Source organism: Microcebus murinus, chromosome 13, assembly GCF_040939455.1.
Source record: "Microcebus murinus isolate Inina chromosome 13, M.murinus_Inina_mat1.0, whole genome shotgun sequence".
In the NCBI taxonomy this organism is placed as follows: domain Eukaryota; kingdom Metazoa; phylum Chordata; class Mammalia; order Primates; family Cheirogaleidae; genus Microcebus; species Microcebus murinus.
In genome coordinates, this window is record NC_134116.1 from 60,989,393 (window position 1) to 61,007,360 (window position 17,968).

Genomic DNA, 17,968 nt, shown 5'->3' on the forward strand with positions numbered 1-17,968 from the left:
TGCGTTTTACCAAAGTCCAAGGCACTGGGCTCGCTTGGAATCGTGAGCCTCATCCACCCAGCTGCTGGCACTGGGCCCCATTCGCCCTTGCAGCTGTCTGCATCCCAAGTGCCCCTCATCTGCATTAATTAACTCATTTACTCACTGAGTACCGAGCCGGGACTAGTGTGCTCGCCATGGGCTGGGCACTGGGTGTAGAGCAGAGAACCAACCGTGCACAGCTCCTACCTGAAGATCACAGGCAGTTACAGCCCATGTGACAAGGGATGGGTGATGCTTACGTATAGAATATAGAAAGCACAGAGACATTTGGAGGAAGGGCCACTGCAGCCGAAACCTGAGGAGGCATTTAAGAGGCAAAGTGTATACTCCTGAGTCCAAAGAGAATGTGAATGAGTTTGAGTGGTGGTTTGTAATTTTATCAGATACAACAGGCCCTTTCCGGTAAAAAGCATTTTGTTAAGACCCCTTTTCAGCAGTGCAATTTACCTACACATATAATTACTAAAACCCAATATAAAGTCCCAGTGGTAATATAAAGAAGAAACAAAGGGAAAGTAGTTTCCATAAAACGATATGCTCTCCATTTGCAAACGCTCAAGCGCAACTACACCAGTGTAGCGAAGTCGGCAGAAGTTAGCAGCTCTCGGTGGGATCGCAGTGAATGTGTGACGGTCACATGCTATGCTGGCAACTCAAATACCATGAGCAGCACTGCCAACAGTGCTGTGAATTTCTGAAATGATGAACAACCTTGGTGACGATCCACATAAAACAAAGTATAAATCTCTCTTTGATTTGCATAGTCATTACATCCCTGGAAATTTTAGTTTGCACAAGAAAACCAAAAACAAAAAAAACCTTTGTGTTTATTTATAAAATGGAGTTTGATCTAGGCTCAGATAAATATTAATATAACCAATTTTTCGACTACCTAATGTCTGTCGGGATATTCAAAATGATGCAGGTCGTGGGATAATTCTTCTGTTGCGCTGCATTGCTTTGCAGCGGTAAGTGTGAGACGTCCCACATTCCTCGTGCCCAACACTGTACTGTTGGTAAGCTCCTCCTCCGGTCAATGCGATATCAAAGAATTTCCCAAAATTTCCAAAAGGTCTTCCAGGGGTGGAAACTGCCATGCACAGAGAAACACCAAGGTAAAACAAACTCTAAAGCAAAAGTGTCTTATAGAAGTGTGTGAGCCACCTATGTAATTTTGAATCTGTAGTAGCTACGTTAAAAAGAAAGTAAAATGTAACCACTGAAATTAACTTTAAAAATATATTTCATTTAACCCAATATATCCAAACTATTATCATTTCATCAACATAATCAATATAAAAATGAGTCTTCGAAATCCAGTGCGTATGTTTACATGTGCAGCACATCTCAGTTCAGACGGGCCATGTTTCGGGTACTCCGTGGCTACATGTTGCTGGTGGCTGCCACATTGGGTAGTATAAATCTAGGAAGGATCAAGTCCCCTTCTTTGGCATGAGGACTTCTTTGTTGCACCCTCAGTTTCCCAGAGCTCTTACTCCTGGAAAAAGACAGACTCAGGTTTTCCATACAGGCTCATGGAAGCCAGCCCACAGGCTGGGACCCCAACATGCAGGGGACACAATGTTCAGAGCGAGCCACAGGGCACATGGGTACAGGGACTGAGCCACACTGTCCAGCCCCTGGCCTCCAGCCACAGATGTGCAGAGTCCCACTTAACTGCTGATCGCCACACACGGCTGAGTGCCGGCAGCAATGGAAGGCCCCCTTGAAAATGCTGGAAACAGATGTTCTGAAGACTCTGCCCTCTCATCATTAATTTTAGAATTTAAATGCCTGTTAATTTCCCCCTTTTATTGCTGAGCTCCACACAGCAGCACGCTCAATGTCAATGGGAGCATCCTTTGGGGACGTTCCATGTATCATATCTGAAGGTCGCTGGAAATCCGGTGCCCCGAGGAGGAGAGGGAGGACCAGGGGAGGGGGCGGGGGCACCTTGGGGCCCGGAGCGAGTCCGGGAAGAGGCTCCTCCGGCTGCAATCGGAGCCTGAGCAGAAGAGGCAAGCACCCATCTGCCTGCCCTTGGCCAGGGCACAGAGAAGGGGGGGCCTTTAGGGAGGAGACCCAGATGTGGAAGAGAGAAATCTAAAGCAGTGATTTGAGGGAGTCCCGCTCACTCCCTGCATCGTCCTTTTTCCCATCTGATGATCTAAAGTGGCTTACAGTGAGATAGTGCTCGGCAGGGAAAAACGTGCAGACTCTGGAGTCAGGCCGAGCAAGTTCAAATTCTGTTCCTCTTACTTGCTAGCTGGAGACGCTGGGCACATAGCTCGCTGAGCCTCCAGCTGCTCGGGCGGGAAACGCGGACAGGAGCGCACGCTGCAGCCGGCTGGGAAGTTCTGGCGCGCTTGGCACACAGTCCACAATACACCTTAATAAACACTCATTCCTCCCCTTTGTCACTTATTCCTTTGGTTGATGGGGCTGCTGGAATGCACAGTGACCTGTGATGATGACTTCACGGGGCTCCCAGCGCTGTCCTGCAGGAAACAGGATATTTTTAGCGGAAACCTCCAAGGAAGAATCGAGGCAGCTTCCTCCACAGACCAGAGGCCCCGGCCTCCGTCCCATCTGCCCAGCCTGCCTGCTCGGGACACAGGTGCCGTCACCCCTGCCCGGTGGCCCTGGTGTCCTCCCACCATCCAAACCCCCCTGCCCCGAGCTCGCCACTTCCCACGGTGACATCATCACGTCTCAGTGAGGGGCTTTCTTTTCTTTAAGTAGTTCACCGATGTGCCCTAGTTTGGGGTGGAGATTGCAGCCAATTTTTGTGAAGAAATGTGATTATACTTTGTCAGTACTTTGGAAAAAATACAGTTTCTGTCACAAAAGGAAAGACCTCCAGGGCATTTACTCTTCCTTCTTTAAGAAAGGAGGAAAAAAGCCCTTAGCAGCCCAGAGGGTGCCAGGCAAAGCTCTAGAGAACACCCCAACTTTGTCATTTTACCCTTGTAAATTGGCCACTGCCTGGGGCCAAGGACACCACAGAGCTGCCACACTGAATCCCAGTGGCCCTGAGAGCCGCTGGGAGCCCAGGTGGGGCTGGCCTGCGGGGGCTGCTGGGGAGGGGACCTGGCTGCATGGGCCTTGGGTCACCTTTCCTGCCCACAATAGTATCGATGACGCCACTTCCTCTACTGAATTAAACCCAGAAAAAGAGCCGTCACCAGACCCTCCTCCATAAATTGTGGCCTTGCTATTAGAGTCTACACCCCTGGTTTATAGCTGCTTTGTTGGGATCAGTAAGTAGGAGTCTGAGGCTTCAGAAGACAGAGTTTCTGCAGAACAAAGACGAGCAGAAACAAGCAAGGCCACAGATGGGCGCAGGGGGTAGGGAAGAGACCGAGAGAAAGAGACAGAGAGAGAGAGAGAGAGAGAAGACCCCAAGGGCATTGCTTGAGCAGCTGGATCCAGCTGTGCCTGAACTTTCCAAGTCCTATTAGCAGTGCTGTGGCCGCTTCACCTGGTAGATCCACCTGGAGCAGCTCCTGCTTCCAGCCCAGCCTCTGTGAGCTGCTCACACGCCACCAAGATCCCTCTTCTAACTGATTAAAAAAATGTGTATCTTCACCCAACTCGTGGGCCCTCCACACTCCATTGCTCATCCTCACACATGGAAACCAAACATTTAAAAAATGTCACAGATGCCCCAACAGCACAGAAAATTGGCATCTAAAATGTTGGGCAGGGGAAGTGATCGTGCGTGCGGCACACGGACCACTTTGAAGACTGAGCATGATCGGGAAAGCGACTCGAGCAGAGGGACCGCAGAGTCAGTAGGGAGGCAGCCGGGCATGAGCCAGGGATGAGCCAGAAGGGCCCGAGGACAAGCACGTTTGGGAGTGTGAGGAGGGCAGGACCAGGGCACCAGGCCCAGGAAGTTAAGTGCTGAGAACTCCGGGGAGAATTAGGCAGAGCTAATTAGGCAGAGGCACAGTGAGAGCCTCAGACTTGTGTGTGGAGTGGTCTATTCCGGCAGAGGAGTCGGGGTTTGAGGGGGCTAGAGACAAGGAAGCCGCCTATAATTCTGGGAAAACAGGAAAGTGGCCCGTGGCAGATGGTGGTGGGGACAGCTTTTGGAAGCTCTCTTACAGGGCTCCTATTTTCTCAATAAAATGAGAGGCAAGCCCAACAGCTGAGAGTGAGACGTGGGAGGTGTTGAAGGTGTGAGGAACAAGGAGATGGAATAACTGAACAGAGTAAGACTCCTGAGAAGGCAGGAGGGGCTGGAGTTGAAGTCCCAGGCAGGGAGACCTCACCTAGACATCTGGGGGCACTCCCGGCTGGAATGGAGAGCCGGGAGGGTGAGTGCAGAGGAAGGTAGGTGTGTATATACGTGGACTGGGGGAGAAATACCTTTTAGGGGTCTTGGGTCCTGTCCTCACTCATGTCCTGGTGGTTGCACCTTGTCAACAGCTTTTCCTTGAGTGGGGCAAAGCTGCTGTCCACAGAGTGTGGCCAGGACTGCTGTGGTTTCATGCCTGAGGTTTTCCTAACTGCCAGGATCAGAAAGAGGAGATTGGAGACTGTTTCTCTGACTCCTTGGAGGCCCCTGATTTTCCTCTGCAACTTCATCATCAACCCCACTTGCAGACCCTTGGTCTGTAAACTAAGGAAGGGCAGTCTCTACTGCACCTAAGAAAACAAAACAATAAAAACCAGAAGCTTCGATTGCACTCCTTAGGATTATTAAGGGAAATAACTAAGGTGATTTTCACATAAGGTAACCTGCTGCCTTCACCTCTGGATGCAAAGAGGCTGGGCGGGCACAGAGTCCCACCCGAGCAGGCCCCCAGCACAGACTCTGGAGGAGCTTGGCCGAGGCCTGGGCTAAGGAGCCTGCCGCCGCTGCACACGGCACTGCTGTAGACAGTTCAGTGTGGACTCCGGAGTCCCTTTGCAAAGTTACTATTGCATTTAATTCATTAAAATACAATTCTTGGCTTATTTTGCACCCTAAAATGGAATTAGGATAGCCTCGCTGATCTGAATCAGCCTAACAAGGTCAGCCTGCCTTGCTTCCCAAAGCCCTTTTCTCCCCGCTGCCCGGCCCACGCCTGGCGTCCCCCTTCCTGGCATTGCTCATTTTGGTGCTTCATTGCTTTCATCACCTCACCTCCTACCCAGTCTCTTCGGCTTCTTCTCTTCCTAGTTCCCCAACTCCCCATAAAGCCCCCGGATCGCCCCATCTTCTTCTCTCATTTTTTACTTAAAAAAGACAAGATTTTCACAGATGTAGCTCACAAACACAACAAATACAACAAACAGGCAAGACTAGCTCTGCTACGTCTTAGCCAGCTCAGGCTGCTGCAGTGAAATGCCACAGACTCGGTGGCTTAAACAACAAACCTCCATGTTTCACGGTTCTGGAAGCCGAAAGGCTAAGACCAGAGCACTAGCAGGGTTGGGTTCTGGTGAGGTCCCTCTTCTTGTTATGTCCCCACATGGCCTTTCCTTGGTGCTTGCACACAGAGAGAAAGACTGTGTGTCTCTTCCTCTCTGTATAAGGGCATTTGCCCCAACATGAGGCTCCACCCTCATGGCCTAATCACCTACCAATGCCCCACCTCCAAATACCGTCACAGAGGAGGTTGAGGTTTCAACAGATAAATTCTGGGGAGACAAAACATTGCATCCACAGCCTCCTGACTCTGGAGGTGCTGTCTGGGGGCAGTGGGTTGGGAGAAGGGCTGGCCCTGGAAAGTTGGAGAAGGCTAGTTGTCCCGGGTCTGCAGCCCACACCCAGAGACCCATGACTGCCCTGGTTAGGGGCAGGGTTTTCATTTTGTTGATATCAACAGTATTCAGGAATGCCCAAAATATTAGGCAATCCTTGGAGTGAGCATTGGTGATAAAGAATTTCACAAAGAATTAGGCAAAATTCTTTTGTGAAGATGAGAAAAAAATACCCAAATCACCACATTTCTTTTTTTTTTTTTTTTTTTTTTTTGAGACGGAGTCTCACTCTGTTGCCCGGGCTAGAGTGCCGTGGCATGAGCCTAGCTCACAGCAACCTCAAACTCCTGGGCTCAAGCAATCCTCCTGCCTTAGCCTTCCGAGTAGCTGGGACTACAGGCATGTGCCACCATGCCCAGCTTATTTTTTCTATATGTATTTTTAGTTGTCCAGCTAATTTCTTTTTAATTTTTTAGTAGAGATGGTGTCTCAGTCTTGCTCAGGCTGGTCTCGAGCTCCTGAGCTCAAATGATCCTCCTGCCTTGGCCTCCCAGAGTGCTAGGATTACAGGCGTGAGCCACCATGCCTGGCCACATTTCTTGTTTTGTTTGTTTGTTTGTGATTTTTTGAGACAGGTCCCCTTCTGTTGCCCAGGCTAGAGTGCAGTACTGTCATCATAGCTCACAGCAACTTCAAACTCCTGGGCTCAGGTGATTCTCCTGTCTCAGCTTCACAAGTAGCTGGAACTACAGGTGCATACCACCATGCCCAACTAATTTCTATATTTTTGTAGAGATGGGGTCCTCCTGTGTTGCTCTCAAACTCCTGGCCTCCAGCGATCCTCCTGCCTTGGCCTCCGAAAGTGCTAGGATTACAGGCATAAACCACTATGCCCGACCTCAAAAATCACATTTCTTGGCCTTTTTGGAAGTGAAGGAGCCAGAGCCTCACCTGGGGGAAAGTGTGAAGTTGAAGCATGTGGCAACCACACAGTTTATCCTACTCATGGAGGAGACATCCCAGAATGTCAGAAGCCCCATTTGACAAGCAAAGACCTACACACAGAATGTTTCTGTAACCTTTAAACATGCATATCAAACACAGGGCAATGGCTGACAAGGGAGCAGGGAGCCCAGTGTTGCTCTCTGGATAATTAAAGAAACAAGAATGCAAATGTTTCTTTCACCAAAACTAGGACTGTCCCTATATACGTGGAGCCCAGGCCAGGTATGTGAATTTCTTTCTTTCTGCATGGCCACGGGAATAAGCGTATGAAAAAGGCAATTGGCAGTCTTTTTGCAACCCATGTGCTGAATCAGTGGCCTGCTTGTTTGAAAGATTGGCCTCAGTGAGAACTTTTAAACGGTTATTTGGAGAGAGAAAGAAAAATAAGGTGGAGGGAGGGGCTGCCCACATGCATCAAGGATTATACATTTTCTCTCCTTCTTTTCCAGCGTTGGCCTCAAAAAAGGCTGACACTGGTCATCAGACTGGCTCCTGCAGGAGCTCTGGAGCTCTGTCAATATTGCTGTCTGTTCCCAGATATGTTTCCTCTCTCCTGTGCAAGGTAAACCCTGAACACCAAAAACACATTTTGAGGTTATTCTTATTTTGTATTATAGAAATGCATTCTCAGGGCACATCCAGCAGCGTGTTTTGATGGGAAATTTAGATAACTGGTAAGAAATCAAGGGAGGGAGATAGAATCTAGCAAACAAATGTGTTGTGCACTCATTCCTCATGCTATTATAACAGGGTATTTTCATTAGTTAATGGGTCTGTCCAAAGAACTGATAAAGCTGGTTAAATATTGATCATTTGATCAGCATTATTTAAAGAACTCAAGGGATTGGGCTGATTGAGATTTTTTCTTTTTCTTTTTTTTTTTTTTTTCTAGAGGCAAGGTCTTGCTTTGTCACCCAGGCTGGGACGCAGTGGTGCGATCATAGCTCACTGCAGCCTTGAACTCCTGGGTTCAAGCCATCCTCCCAACTTAGCCTCCCAAAGTGCTGGGACTAACTACAGGTGTGAGCCTCTGCGCCCAGCCTAAGTTGTTTTTTCTGAGTGTGGAGAAGAACGGAAGTTGAAAGTCACAATACAAAAAAAAAAAACAACAAAAAACGAAAAAGAAACAAAAACAAGGATTATCAAAGAAAAAAAGAGATTTGCCACTTTTCTTCGATATTAAACTAGATCTCTTTGAAATTGCTTCTGGTTACAAAAGTACTTTATAAAGTTATTGAAATGTGAGTCACTAGTGTTTTCATTTTTCTGTAGCTCCTAAAACTTCAGACTCAATTATTTTCTCTCTACAGAAAAAGAACTAGTCCAGAGAAACCCATTGTTACAGCTGGCTTCACTAGAAAGACTGGGGTCCATCACAAATATTACCTAACCCAAGCCTCACAATGACCTGTGTGATAGTTGTATCACCCTTTTTACAGCAGAGGCAGGAAGAAAGAGGTTAAATAGCTTACCCAACATACAGCACTAATCCTGAGCATGAGGCTATAACCCCCGTCTCTCAAGCTTGCAAGGCTGAGTGTTGTTTCCAAAATCGTACACTGCCCAGAGACTGGCAACCAAGTCCTTTCTAAAAGATAGAACATAAGGTGGCTGTCAGACTTCTGAATGGCAATGTTTTGGGCCAGAAGGTAAGGGGTGGCGAATTTAAAACACCCAAGGAAAGAAAATGTGAGCCAAGAACTATGTATTCAGACAAACTGACCTTCAAGTATAAAGTCCACTGACAAAATATTATGATCATAGTGGGATTTACTGATTACTGTTCCCATGAGCTTTTCCTGGGAATCAACTTTGAGAACAAGTTTCCACCACCCAGATGGCTGGCGAGAATCAGGCACAAGGACTGAGGGTGAGGAGCAACTATGTACTTCCTTGTAGAGCTCACATTGCATGGTAGAAATAGGGGAGACAGTGCAGTAATCATTAGACACTCTCATGATGTACACGCAGCCCAACCCCCAGAAGGTGGAGAGTGAAGGTGAAGAGTGTATGGAAAGTAGAAACACTAACTTACGGCTTTCTAGTATTAACTGTGAGTAAAACAATATTACAGTGCTTTAACTGAGACGCTGGGGAACAAGGAAGCGAAAGGAGGGAAGCGATTACTTGCTACTATCAGAGCCCTCAAAGTAGGGAACTGATAAGTAGGACCCAAAAAGGAGGATCTTAAGGGTATTAAGTAGAAGTGGTCACAGAAACACCAATTTCGGACAACAATATAAACCTTCCTAGACACAAAAGATATATCAGACAGAACAAATAAAACAGGAGGCCACATAATAATAAAAAAAAAATGAAATGAAACATGTGAATCATACTGATTAAAGTAAATGGGCTTAATTATAAAAATAAAAAGAGCTTCAGATTAGCTAACAAAGCAAAATGGAGAGTGATGCTGTATCCAGGAATATCATCGGAAGCACAGAGAACCTAGACAGGTTAAGAAATAAAAGACGGAAAACTGAAAACAAATTTCAAACCATATTTAGTAATTATACTGGTGGTAGTCACGATGATATCATTATTCCGAGGTTGTTATGTGAGCTACTTTGAGGTAAAGTGAATGAGTATTGTGAACTGAAAGAAAATCATAAGCCCCCAGCTGACTGAATGGACTCCCTCTTGGCCAAGAGGACCCTAGAACTACCCTACAGCTGAGTGGCTGGCCATGAGAAGGGAAGTCAGACATGCCTCATCACACCCCATCCTTCCTTGGAGATTACCTTTTGTAACTCATTAACAGGCCTTAACGCTGTGCAAGACAAAGCTTGAACCCACCTGCAGGTCACAATTTACATAATAGATTACTCGAGTCTGGGTATATGTCCGGTGGCTTGTCTCTAATTAACAGACTTCCTTTTCTTATCCTAAAACATTCCAAGCCTTTAGACAAAGCTTCATTTCTTTAACCAGTTACAAATCAAAGGCTCTTTAAAACAACCTATAACCTGTAATGTCTTGCTTCGAGATACTTCCTGACTTTTTGGGCCAAACCAATGTACAACTTACATTACACACAATGATTTATGACTTTATGTGTAATTCCTCTCTCACTGAAATGTATAAAACCAAACTGTAACCCAAGCACGGCAAGACCACTTGTTCAAGGCTTCTTGGGCATGGCTCTCTGGGCCATGGTCACACATATTCGGTTCTGAATTAACCTCTTTTGCAGAGTTTGGGTTCTTTTCCATTGACAGTAGTTACGGTGATGGTGTTGGGGAGTAGAATTTTTAATGTGAAAGAAAGTACTGACGCAATGTAGAAGAGCTTATATAAAAACCTTGTAATTCTGAATTAAATGGGGAGTATCAGTTGTGTCAGTATTAACAAAGACTCTCTTTTGACCAAAACGTTAGTCAGGCTCTGAGTTCATTCTGACTAAGCTGACCTTGGGTTTTCCTCTCTGTAGAAACCAGTTTAAGCAAGAATCCCACCAGGTCAGTTTAGCAAAAACTCTCTACCTTGGTTTCTGACCACCCTTGATACCTGACCACTCAGCCTGCCTTCAGTCTCTATTTCTTACCTGTTCAAGTCTCTTCCTTACTTAATGAATCTGTGTTTCCCCAAAGCCGAGGAAGAAACTCACTTTCCCAGCCTCCCTCTGTGGCTGGGGCCATGTGAGGAGGCTTCACCAATCAGGGTTTCCACCTGGGACTCATTCAGAAGCCAGGGAAGGAAGAAGCAGCAGCCACAGTCTACACTTCACTGAGGGAGGCAGCAGTGCCAGAGCTCCTCATGGGAACATCCAGGCCATGCACATACAGGGCAGGCTGCAGGGTCCATGCCCAGGGGCATAGAGGTGACCACTGCAGGGCAGCATACCGCTTGCAGAAATGCTATGTCCAACTGCAAAGGTTGGTCAAGGTCTCTCTGGATAGTTATGGACATATGAATGATATTTTAAGTCCTAAATGGTGTTAAATAGAACAAATTCATACCTAGGTAAGCAGAGACTTTGTTCAAAAAGAAGGGGATTATTGCAATAGGGAAAACGCTCTGACTATATGACCTAATGCATCACAAAGGTCAGGCAAAAGAGGGCTTTTCTTTTTCAGGAAGCAGCAGATGAAGCCAGACAGGACCGGTGTGGGGACTGTGATGAGAAGTGCATCAGGGTGTGTTTTTCCCTGTGGTCAGCTGATTCTCGGGAGGGGACATTAAGAAGGAATTGCTCCTTATCTTTAAGCTCAAGGCTGGTCAAGATCCAGGAGCTTGTGGGGAGGGGAGAAGCCTGATTAAAGTTTTGTCAAGTTAAGTCGGTGGGTGTTTAGTCCATGCTGATCGGTAAGGACAAGCAGTTTAGCTAATCATTTATGAGAAAAAGAATGTGGCCTTCAAAGTTCATGTGTTGGAAAATTAATCCCCAGTGCAACAGTGTTGAAAGGTGGGAACTTTAAGAGGTAGTTAGGTCATGAGGGATCTGCTCTCATGAATAGATAAATGCTGCTATTGAGGGAGTGAGTTAGTTATCAAGGGAGCAAATTCCTGATTTAAAAAAGAAAGGAATGAGTCCAGCCTTGCCCTCTCTCACCCACTCTCACTCTCATGCTCTCTTGCCTTCCCACCTTCTGCCAGGGGTGATGCAGCAGGAAGGCCCTCAGTAGATGCTGCCGCTATGCTCTTGGACTTCCCAGCCTCCAGAACTGTGAGCCGAACAAATTTCTGTTCATTATACATTACCCAGTCTGTAGTATTCTCTTACAACAACATAGACTATGATAAAATGGGAATTTGGAAGGTATGTGTCTGGCCTTATCATAAATAAACAAGTCTTAAGTCCACAAGTCTTGTCTATGTCATATACAGAAGGGTGGTTCCTTGCTGTAAGCCATTGCTGGAACACAAATGGATGAGAATCAGTTAAAGTTCAATATTGTTAACTGGAATACTGAGAATCATATAAAATGACTATAATAATAAGAATGTCAGACAGTAAAATATCCCTACCTAGTTGATACCAGTAGTTCATTTTCATTTCTCCAATCTATTTTAGTACATCATAATATTGAGTATTAGTATTTTCTAAGCCAATAAATCATAATATTAAATATAATTATTTTCTTTCTTGTTTCTAAGACAAACTGCATCATGTATAGGACAATAATAACTGAGCTATGAAATAACAAATAAATTACATTTTGGTGTTATCTGAAGAGCCCTGGGCATTTGGGATTGTCATTCAAATAAAAATATAATTTCAGCCTACTTATGGATGAGATTAAGTTGAAGTCTTTTTGATTCAATACATATGTTATTAGTTCACAATTTTCAAGTTTAAAAGTATTTCCAACTGAATAAATCTTAAACCAGCTTATCTACCATGTAAATACATATGTACTTAAATTTCAGAGTTCATTATTTAAACTTATATTTTAATGTATTTTATGACCTCATTGTTAAAGTCATTAAAGTCAGTTATTACTTATGCCCAGCAGGTTCATTTCAATTCTCAGTATTTAAGCTGTTCTCACAGTTAAAATACCAAAAAGGCTTATTCAACATTATGCATCAACAGCAGGAAAAAACATTTTCATCATTGAAGTAACTTTCAATTTGTGTGTACAAAACACATTCAAGATCAAGAAAATGCCTCCTACCCATCCTATGTGTCATAAACAGAGGAATTTTCTCTTCCTACGCAGAGAGATAAAGAGGAAAGAAAAATTTCCACACAGATGGTTTTCGGAGTTGTTGGTGCCGGAGACAGGAGAATGGTGTTAATGGCCAGCAATTATCAGTCACTCCAAAAATAGGCATTTCTGCCTTACCTGTGCATAAGCAATGGAAGGAAGCAGACACTATTTCTCAAAGAGCAGAAAAACTATTCTCCCTTTCACGGAATTAATCATAAATTCTCCTTCTCGACACATATCCCACCCAAGTAAGGGTCCTTTTGTGTTTTCATAAACAGCTGGTCTATTTCACCTTTCACAGGGAAAGAAAGAGAGCAAAGAGGTCCTGCGACACACACTAGGGGTCACCAGTATCCATGAATACCAGCACAAGCCATAACTAGCTGAAGTCTGGGTCAGGATCTCTCCCTGAACCCCACATGATAGGCCACTGCAAAGTAAACAGAACCCCCCAACTTTCAACACTCACGCACAAACATGCACACACACACACACCCCTATCCAACATGATCTTCCTCTGGTTTAATTATAACATTTTGAAGGGAATTTTTTTAACATAATGGATTCTTGATTAAACAATGATACTATTGGCATAAGCTATTTTCCATTCCCTCCAAAGTCTGCTTGTTAAAGATAAGTGCTACAAGTTTAATTTATGCTACACTCTGAGGACTCTTGATAGAAAATAAAAGCCAGCATGTATTTAAGGATTGTAATAGAAGATTCTTTTCCAAAGGAACCAGCCAAGAGCTTCAGGAGAGATGGTAATAATATCTCACATGTAGCCACTAGGAATGTCATCAAGTAATTTTAAAAGTATCTGCTAGCCTTTTTAACTTCCAAGTGACTAAAAGAGCTTCTTGGTTGGATGGCTAATTTTAATAAGAAAGCTGTCTACATTTGCCCTTTAGGGAGTTCACATTCTCCGTGAACAATCAAATGCAAGGATGAACCCATTTAACATCCTCATTATTAGCACAATGCAAAGATTAATTAAGCAATAAGCTTTTTAATACTGCTCATGGACAACAGGTTTGCTAGTTAACTTTCTTAAGCTAAATCTGTAGTGGTGGATATTCTAGGCAGCTGGTTAACCATAGTAAAAATTTTGACAAAGCTTATTGCTGTCTTCAATTGTCCTTGATGGTTTGTGACAATGGTAATGAATTCATAAATATTGCAACTGGAGACAGCAAAGCAGAGAAAAAGAATTGGTATTTATCCGTGAGGGGCCTGAGACAGAACAAGAATGAAGGTAACAATCGAGATGTAATTGCAGCCACAAATGTCAAAACTGTAACATGGTTTTAATTTTAAAATGATTTTATTGTTATTTTTAATTATTTTGTCCCTCCCCCCCCCCTTCACTGCAGATGACACTTGATTGTCCTGGAACAACAATGCAGGGAACTGAAGTCTAGAAATAGGAAAGTAAAAATTAATGAGGCCTAAGAAATCCTTAACATCTATATTTACATTTCAATATGGAAAAAGAAGCTGCACTAAAAGGATGAAAATTTTAAGGGGATTCAACTATAAGGGGATCAGTTATAATTCTGTGAAAAACTTCCTTTGCTTAAGTAAGTTAAAGACATAAATCCAAAGGAAAAAATATGCCATAAATTTTATGACCAGGCACACAAATTTTACTTACTCTACAACTTGATTTAGTAAACATTTGTGTGTTCACCATGTTTGAGTGGAAAAGCTGTTCGCCGTGAAGCTCAGCCAGTCACAGGGGTGAACTGGCATTTAGTTACATCATCCTGAGCTTCCCCCTGGGATAGTCCAAATAAGAGAACTGTTCAAACCTTAACCAACCAAATCACTGCTTTGCTCTGTGTCTGTGCTGGCCATATTAAAGCTTTAGTGTGCACGGACTCAGGTGGTGCCCCGACCACCTCCAGTTTGGAGCTGACCGATGCAGGAATTGTGGTTTGCTCAGATTAACTTTTAATGAGCCAAACTTCATCTTTTAACAGTAATCTGCAAAATAAGCTGGACACTCACACAACCAACCAAAATCTAAAGAAAGAGGATGTGATATAGTAGAGGCTATAATAATATAATGTGCTGTAGAGGCATGTTAAGAGGGACAGTAAACAAAGTGGGCAGAGGACAGAACAGTTAATTTGGAATGGGAAGAGAAAAATTTCATTGAAAAAGTGTCATATGAATGTATCTGAAGGATAAATACAAAGTTAATAGGTGAAGAAAGCATTGGAGGGATGGTAAACAGGAGGCAATATTGAAGGCAGACGAAGCAACATGCAACATTTAGAAAGAAACCAGTGGTGTGCTGGGCAGGGTGCCTTACCCTGGATGCATGAAGGTGGGTGAGATGCAATATCCAAGATGCTCAGAGGCTCACAGAAGTTGAACAAGCACACGGAGCCACAGAGGTCTATTGGGCGTAAGAAGAAAGATAAGTCATGGGAGGAAGATGTGGCTAGGTCTATTTTGGGGTGAGATTGTAAAGGACAATGTGTTTGGACTTTGTTCCATGGAAAACATAAAATATCCACAGTTTTGTTTGTTTTTGAGACGGAGTGTCACTCGTGCCATGGCGTCAGCCTGGCTCACAGCAACCTCAAACTCCTGGGCTCAAGTAATCCTCTTGCTTCAGCCTCTCAGAGTGCTAGGATTATAGGTGTGAGCCAACACCTGGCCCTATCCACAAATTTTTAAGTGGAGGAGTGACAGAGCAAGTCCTGGATACTTAAAATCCAAGCCAGCCTTTATAGATTGAGAAAGTGACAATCACAGAGGTTAAGGGATTGGCTTAAGTTTATATAAATTGACAGTGGCAGAACTCCAGCTAGAAACCCGGCCAATCACATCTGTATTTTAGGATAATCTAGAAAGATTTATTACTGCCCAACAGGTCCCTTGCTCACTGTCCAGTAAAGGCCAATGTACTGATACATCAGGAGTTGCAGCAGAAGAAGAATTTAATTTCTCAAGGTGCCAGGCAAGGAGATGGGAGTAATTTCTCAAACCCATCTCCTCAAGAAGTATGGGGCTAAGATTTTTAAAGGGAGTTTAGTGAACAAAGGGCTAAGGAATTGGGTCTGCTGATTCAGGTGAGGATGAACTCATAGGGTTGGGAAGCAGAAATTATCTTCCTGTCTGAAGACATTTCCTAGGTAGGGGGTCTCAGGACTTGTTGGATTGATTCCCAAGCGTGTCCATGGGTCAGATTGATATAAGTGGGTCCCCCAAATGCAGAGTCTGGCAGATATCCCAAAGACCAGTCCTAGGTTTTACAATAGCAATGTTATCTACAAAAGCAGTTGGGATAGTCACAAATCTTGCACCTGACAAGGAGACATGACCTTAAGCAGCGAGCAGTTGCAGTCGTTGGGAAGTTAGGCAACAATGGCTGGTTAACTTTTGGCTATATCTATACTTTTATAGAAATCAGACTTTTATCACTATTCCTGCCTTACGATCTTACATTATTTTAATATAGGTGGTTTTGGATTATTCTAGTGGCCATGTAGAGAATGAATTAAGAAGATGGGGCTGAGGGAAGGTGTCCAGGTAGCAAGCAGCAGCCGAGAGGCTGCTGAATGGTCCAAGTGAAGAAATGAAGAGATCTGTTCAGTATTAACAAGTGTTTTTGTATAATTCTGATGGCTTTTGTTAGTTTCCAAACTCAGTGTACTTCAAAATCAGAATTATTATTCATACTCATTTTCAAAGAATTCTGCTGATGTTTCTTATCACACTGGAGATCAGAAATAAGGTATAATTCCCCACTTTTTGCCTGCAAATGCTAAGGAGAGGAGGTATCCTGTATACATTGGAGGGTGTTTTGCCCCATTTATTATGCAAGAATGAACTACTGTTGGATTAATTGTATTTAGATTGTGGGGTGGTATATTTAAAAGGCTATTGAATGCAATTTACAATGCTTACTAAAAATATCTTATATTTGGAGTTTTGAAAAATGCTGCAAACCTTTACTTGAACTGTGGCTGTGGGAATATACAAATTGGCTAAGTGACAGCAGGAGAAGCCACCCGTACTAGTTTGCTAGGGATTCCATTACGAGATACCATAGGCTGGATGGCTTAAAAAACAAATTTATTTTCTCACGGTTTTGGAGGTTAGAAGTCCTAAGGTCAAGGTGCCAGTAGGCTTGGCTTCGTCTGAGGCCTCTCTCCTCGGCTTGCAGGTAGCCGCCCTCTTGCTGCTGCTTCACATGGTTGTCTGTCTGAGTGAAGCGTGCCCCTATCTCTTCTGAAAACAGGAGTCATATTGAATAGGGCCCCACCCTGATGGCCTCATCTTGACTTTTTAGACTTTTCTCCAAATACAGTTACCTTCTGAGATACTGGGAGTTAGAACTTCAACATACGAATTTTGGGGAGACACAATTCAGCTCATACTAATTCTCTATAAAGAACTGGTTGAGATGAAAATGATGGCTGCAGGCATCTTCCATTTATATAGTACTTTACAGTTTACACATCAATTTTACATGCTCATCTCACTTAATTTGAATAACTTTTGTTATTTGGCCCAGTTTTCTTGGATAAAGCTGCACCTACAAAAGAATCCTGCAACCAACTAGAGTTTAGGATGATTGAGGGATGCATGTTGGAAGATGCCCACGTCATGTTCCAGTAATCTTCACATCCCAGCTCTCCTTTAGATTCTGCTTATTCTGAAGCTACTACATAAACAGACCAAAAAAAAGTGTGATTTAAATGTCATATCTTTTACCTTTTTTGAAGAAACAAATCCAGTTTTAAAGAACAAAACCAAAAACTCAGCTAAAGAGTAAGAAGGCTTGACTGGGGCTGGAGGATCCACTTCCAAGACGGCTCACCCAATGACTATTGCCAGAAGGCCTTTGGTTTCACACGGCATGAAAAGGTTTGAAACGTTCTCCTGACATGGCAGCTGGGCTTTCCCCAGAGCAAGTCTTCTAAGACAGCATGTAAGAAAGAAGTTACAATGCTTTTTATGACCTAGGCTCAGAAGCTATATACTTTCACATCCACCATATTCTACTTGTTAATAGCAGGTCAAGTTCAATCCTCATTCAAGGAGATAGTTCTTAATTTTACACACACACACACTAGTAGCAGAAAATCTTGACCCTGAAGTCCTACCCTGCAATAAAATTTGCATGTGATGCAGGAGCAAGTTTGGGAAGCATGAGAGGATTGCCTTAGTCAAAATCCTGTCCTATTCCTCATTCCCATTGCCAAACAAGAACTTTTCCTACTCTGTACTCTAGATGATGCTCTCGGCTCCTGACAAGCAAACTGACACATCTTTGAAACATGTCAGCTTTCTATCTAAATTCTATGATCCTTTACCACCTGCCTACTTGATAGATGAGGAAGCCATGGTACAATGGCTTGCTTAAGGTCATACTGCCAGTTTGTGGCAGAATTAGGGTCAGAACCCATTGTTCTGGGTTCTGGGCTACTATTCAGTCTTAGGAATTGAAGATGACAGCAACAGGCCTGAACTGGTACCATTGCTTCTCCTTATTACTGAAAATATGGATGACACTATTGGTTGGTTGGCAAATCTAACATCTATATCCAACC

General features: G+C 43.9%; 1 long non-coding RNA gene across 1 annotated transcript; it reads right to left on the reverse strand.

Annotated features, from left to right (window-relative positions):
- Positions 1-1,267: 1,267 nt before the first annotated feature.
- Positions 1,268-4,906, reverse strand: LOC105881129 (uncharacterized). Its single transcript, XR_001158546.2, has 2 exons — positions 4,417-4,906; positions 1,268-2,540 (listed from the first exon to the last, which is right to left on the reverse strand). It is a non-coding gene; the product is annotated as an uncharacterized LOC105881129 (long non-coding RNA).
- Positions 4,907-17,968: the final 13,062 nt, after the last annotated feature.